Raw genomic sequence first — 6,051 nt, 5'->3', positions numbered from 1 at the left:
AAACTCAGGACCTTTGGAAGAGCAGTCAGTGCTTTTAACCACTGAGCCATCATCTCTCCAGCCCATTTTTTTCTATTTGAAGAGTAAGGAAGTAGCCTTTATTGAGAAGCAAAGAAATAACTTGCTGTAGGCATGAGGGGGCTGGAAAATGAGTTGTCTTTAAATTATACTTCTACACTACAACTACTACTACTGATATAGTTTTATAAATACTACATTGATGATGATGATGATGATTGATGAGGGCTTGCATATGCTCGATAAGTGCTCTACCTAATATCCACCATCCTACATGATTTCTTAAGGAAGTACTTCCAAATAGCCTGAAACAAGGCATTCAACACTCTTATCAACTGTATCAGAGCACAGAGAAGCAAAAGACATTTATTTTCTGAGAAAACCACATAAAAACTAAAATAAATAAATAAAATTCCACAACACTATTTTAAAAAGTCAATACTCAGCCGGGCGTGGTGGCACATGCCTTTAATCCCAGCACTCGGGAGGCAGAGGCAGGTGGATTTCTGAGTTCGAGACCAGCCTGGTCTACAGAGTGAGTTCCAGGACAGCCAGGGCTCCACAGAGAAACCCTGTCTCAAAAAACAAAAACAAAAAACAAAAAAAAACCAAAAAAGTCAATACTCTGCGGTCACTAGAAATGACACAAAATAAACATGGCATTATGTAGGGAACCTAGCATTGATATAGGAATGAAGCACTACTCCAAATTAGTATGTCAATAAGCATCTTTAACTGTATACTTTGGCTCTTTATGTATGTAGTATGTATGTGTGCTCAAATGTATAGGGCTGGGTGCATGGGCATGTGGGTGCATATGTGTGTGCAGGCCCAAGGCTGACCCTTGGTATCTTTCTCAGTCACCATCCATGTTATATGTTGAAGCAGAGTCTCTCGTTGACCTTCAGCTAGTCTGGCTTGTTATCTCACTTTAGAGTCTCCCTGTCTTTGAGGGGATGACAGGTGGGCCACCCAGCTGCCCGGTTTTAGGTGGGTTCTGAGGACCCAAACTCTTGTCCCCATGCTTGCTCAGCAAGTACTATGCCTGCTGAGCCATCTCCTTTTAAGTCCCTATTTTAGCTTAAAAGAAAGATTTTTCTTTCTTTCTTTCTTTCTTTCTTTCTTTCCTTCTCTCTCTCTTTCTTTCTCTCTCTCTCTTTCTCTCTCTCTTTCTCTCTCTCTCTCTCTTTCTTTCTTTCTTTCTTTCTTTCTTTCTTTCTTTCCTTCTCTCTCTCTTTCTTTCTCTCTCTCTCTCTCTCTCTCTCTCTCTTTCTTTCTTTCTTTTTTTTTTGGATTTTTCAAGACAGGTTTCTCTGTATAACCCTGGCTGTCCTGGAACTCACTCTGTAGACCAGGCTGGCCTCGAACTCAGAAATCCACCTGCCTCTGCCTCCCAAGTGCTGGGACTAAAGGTGTGTGCCACCACGCCCAGCTAAAAGAAAGAAAATTTTAAAAATTTAATTAGTAATGACAAAATATTCCCTCACTGTCCACCTATGTTTCTGTCTAAACCCCTTTTTACTTCAAAATATTATAATTTTATCGATTGTATTTAGCTGATAAGTCTCTCTAGGGTTTTACTTTATTGGCTTTATCAAAGGCTTGGATTATGATTGTATTTAATGTTTTTTTGCCCTCTGCATTGTTTAATTCAGTGATGTCAGGTTTTATCCTGAGTCCTTCTGTTTACCTGCCGCTCACAGCTCCTTGGCCCTTTCTCACGCATCCTTTTCTTTCTTCTTGTCATTTGTTTGTTTATTTAAGATTTATTTATTATTATACATAAGTACACTGTAACTGTCTTCAGATGCGCCAGAAGAGGGCGTCAGATCTCATTATGGGTGGTTGCAAGCCACCATGTGGTTGCTGGGATTTGAACTCAGGACCTTCAGAAGAGCAGACAGTGCTCTTATTTGCTGAGCCATCTTGACAGTCCCCTTCTTGTGTTTTTGTGTATGGCATCCATGCATGCTTACATGTGAGTGCTAGAATTTGTGGGTGCGGGTGTGGGTGGATGGGTTACATCACCTATGTGTGGAGGCCACAGGCTGGTACTAGGGTCCTTTTCTCCACAACTCCCCCCCCCCCTTTTTTTTTTCGAGACAGGGTTTCTCTGTGTAGCCCTGGCTGTCCTGGAACTCACTTTGTAGACCAAGCTGGCCTCCAACTCAGAAATCTGCCTGCCTCTGCCTCCCGAGTGCTGGGATTAAAGGCGTGCGCCACCACGCCCGGCTCCCCACCTTTATTTTTGAGACAGAATCTCTCTCTTGACCCCAGAGCTTTCCAGTGGAGAAGCCTGTCTCCAGTACTTTGGCATGCTAGGCGGGCAGCAGTGCCCACCGTGCATTCTGGTGTTTATGCCAGTGCTGGGGACCCTGATTTCAGTGCTCATGATTGCGTGGTGAGAACTCCACCCACAGAGATGCCCTTTGCCTCACTGTCAGAACTGTCTCCATTCTCACATGATAAAAATATTTAAGATTACTATTTCTTTGATTTCACCTCTGGCTACAGAGCTCGCTACACCTTTTCCATATTGATAGCTCCATGATTTCGTTTTCATTTTCTATAGAAACTGCAGACCTCTTTTCCTCAAGGAATGGTCCGTTCTCCTCCCTCTCTCCCCCCTCCCGTCCCCCTCTCTATAACTCTCACCCTCCTAAGGATCGTCCTACGGACTAATATTGGCCTTGAACCTAAGATCCTCATAACTCACACTCTGAGAGCTACGATTACAGGTGGGCATCACTGTGCCTGGCCTTGGATGATTTGCCGTCCCCTCCCCCAAGACTTGTAAGTATTTTGATTTCTTAAAATAAATAAATAGATAAATAAATAAATAAATAAATACGTGCGGGCCAGTGAGATGGCTTGGAGGTTCAGGTGCCCACACACAGGTCTGAAGACCTAAATTTCATCTCCAGTCCCACAAGGTAGCAGGAGAGACCTGACTCTAGAGAGCTGTCTCCTGACAGCACAGTGCTGCTGTGGCACATATGCTACCTGCCTGTGCATGCTCATTGCACACACGCATACACGAGCACATGCAAGTGCACAAATCAAAAATTAGCATAATTTTGCTCTTTGCTTCTATCGAGTGCCTGACTCTCTAGCTTCTGCCTTGGGAAGCACTCGGCTTCTGTTTGTCCTCACACATTTCCATGTTTATGTGAATTCTATATGTCTGAGTAGCACGTGAACTCTTGTGTGTACTTATCACTTAGGATCTGTTGATTCCATGATTTAAGTCTTGACGTTGCATTTTGTCCTCTCTGGCTGAGAATAGTTGATCTCTTGCTCCGTTTTAGATTTTTCAACGTTGTCAACCTTTCTGTAGGATAACAGTTGGTTCTTCGTTTTAGCTTCGCTTGAAGTGTGAATGCCAATGAACTCCATGGCCCCTAACAAAACACTCTGAGGTTGTGGGACCCAAGGAGTTTTAGAATACAAAAGATGGACTTCTATCTAAAGAGTCTTAGGTTTTTAAATACTTGCTTTTAGTTCTTGTTACTGTGTGTGTATTATGGTGTGTGTGTGTATAGGTGTGTGTGCCACAGTGCATAGGTGGACTTCAGAAGGCTGTGGGAGTTGGCTCTTTCCTTCTACCATGTGGGTTCTAGGGTTGGAGCTGGTCATCCATCTTTGTGATAATTTTCTTGCCCTAACTAGATTTCTAGAACATTCTAAGCACTCTATAAAGCATGCTAGCTGCTGCTGAACAGAACATTAAACTATGCCTTAACTTTACACATTCCTGTCTTTTCTTTCTTTTTTTCTAAGTCTGAAAATGGCAAGACCTCTCAGCTTTAGTCAGAGGTTGGTTTCAGTGGTGCTGAAGTCAAAATAATAAATGCCTGATACAGCCGTCATGTTTGTCAGGGGACTCACTCGTTTGTTTGCTTTAAGGTGCAAACCATCTGTGAGTGTCAGGTAAGCATTTTGCTGTGGATCGGCCTGGCAGTCCTGCAGAGGGTTGTCATGGAAAATAGCGCTTGCCTCTTTGATGTCTCAGGCTACACTTGGCTTTGGAGTGGCTCCTTCTTGCTAATCTAGTACAATGGACTCAGCCAGTGTGTGAACTGTGTACACACTTCTGGATCCAAGAACTGACTCAGTGCAAGGAACAGTGTAAGACACATGTGTTCAAGTTTCTGTGTATGTGTGTCCATGTTTATGGGTCCCCATGTGGGTGTTCATGTGCCTGCTTGTGGAGACCAGTGGAGAAAACTAGATCTGTGAGCGTGGGGACCCACTTTCCCCACCTCCCCAGTGCTAGGATTTCTATCTTTCTTTTTCATTCTTGCTTGCTTGTTTGCTTTCTTTCTCTCTTTCTTTCTCTCTTTCTTTCTTTCTTTCTTTCTTCCTTTCTTTCCTTCCTTCCTTCCTTCCTTCCTTCCTTCCTTCCTTCCTTCCTTCCTTCCTCTCTCTCTCTCTTTCTTACTTAGGTTTTTATATAATGTATGAGTGTCTGCATTCAGGTCGATGTACCAGGTATCTGTCTGATACCCATGGAAGCCAGAACCTGAGGGTTTCCGATTGCCTGATACTGGAATTACAGATGGTTGTGAGCCACCATATGGGTGCTGGTAACAGAACCCAGAACCTCTGCAAGAGCCCCCAGTGCTCTTAACAGCTGAGCCATCTCTCTAGCTCATGTGCAGTTTTTGATTGTTTGTTTGTTTTTTAAAGTGAGTTCTGGGAATAAAACTTAGGTTGTGGAAGTGTTTTATTGACTAAGCCATCTCCCTACCCTTCATGCTATATCTTTAATTAAAATCAAATGAAGTAAATTTAAAACAAAAACCAAAACCACCTTTTTGAACTATCTTTGCCAAACATCCTATTCAATTGTTTTATTATCAACAGTCTGGTCCCCGTTGTGTATCGGGTGTCTTAACACGCTCTAGAGTGAGGGAAACATGTTTCAGTCCTTGGGAAGCTCTGTGTCTGATGCGTAAAGAGAAGCAGCTCACAGGATTGCTCCTGCAGCAGAAACGGGTGTTGGTTACGGTAAAGAGGCTTAGAGACAGAACTGCACTTTCCTGGACAATATCTATTCGAAAGATATTTTTATTTATTTATTTGTGTATCCCTGTGTGTCTTCATGTGGGCTTGTATACCATGGCACACGCGTGGTGGTCAGGGGACAACTCGTGGGAATTGGTTCTCTCCTTCCCTCTTGCGGGTTCCAAGGACTGAACTCAGGTTGTCGGCCTTGGCAGCAAGCACCTTTACTCGCTGTGCCATTTCGTCAGCCCAATATCTATTTCTCCTATCTCTCCTTCAGTGCTTCAGTTATCTGTGAGTGTTACTATACTGGTCGTGTGTGTGTGTGTGTGTGTGTGTGTGTGTGTGTGTGTGTGTGTGTGTGAGTGTTATTCTGCACAGTGAAACAATACTCTGTCTAGAATGCTTTGTGTTCCTGTCCTCTTCCCTCCCCAGCTAAGGCTACTGCTCTGTTTCTTTTACTTTGTATTCCGGTTATTTTAGGCATCCTTTGTCTCTTCTCTGTGCACCTCTGGTTTGCTTTGCATTAGGCAGGCCCGGAAGCACGACACAGCAAGCTTTGAAAGGATCTACTCTGCCAGGCTTTGTCTGTGCTGTTCCACTGGGTGGCATTTCGTCCTTCCTGAGGTCAACAGCCTCTGCCTGTCATTTGCAGCATGAATCATACTGTCCTTGTGCTGACAATGTTCTATTTTTAATAACCTGTCCATTTTTGCCTTATTCTCAGACACACACCCACAGTTCCTGACTGAGGATGTTGTGTTTTCAACCCAGCAAACACTTCTGAGAAGCTCTGAGTTCAGGGTGCTTTTCAATGGAGTTCATGATGATTCTCTGGCCTCTTCTAATTTAATTATCGTTCTTGACTAATTTATTTATTCAGTGTCAGGAGGGGTTAGGGTAATTTGGGGTTTGAATTCAGAATTAGATGCATCCATGCATGTCCTATAGGCTTCATTAGCCATTTCCCCGCCTCTAGCCCCAGCCCAAAGCAAGGCTGTGCTGGTTAGGCATTGTTCCCCAATT

The 6,051-nt window shown here is 43.5% G+C and overlaps 1 protein-coding gene across 10 annotated transcripts in view; it reads right to left on the bottom strand.

Annotated features, from left to right (window-relative positions):
• Window positions 1–6,051, bottom strand: part of Tnrc6a (trinucleotide repeat containing 6a) — a 164,196-nt gene that overhangs the window by 120,195 nt on the left and 37,950 nt on the right. The gene's annotated exons all lie outside the window — the stretch shown is intronic.

This window comes from Mus musculus, chromosome 7, assembly GCF_000001635.26.
Source record: "Mus musculus strain C57BL/6J chromosome 7, GRCm38.p6 C57BL/6J".
NCBI classification, from domain to species: domain Eukaryota; kingdom Metazoa; phylum Chordata; class Mammalia; order Rodentia; family Muridae; genus Mus; species Mus musculus.
Note: the sequence above shows the minus strand (reverse complement) of the source record. Positions and strands in the feature narration are given on the sequence as shown.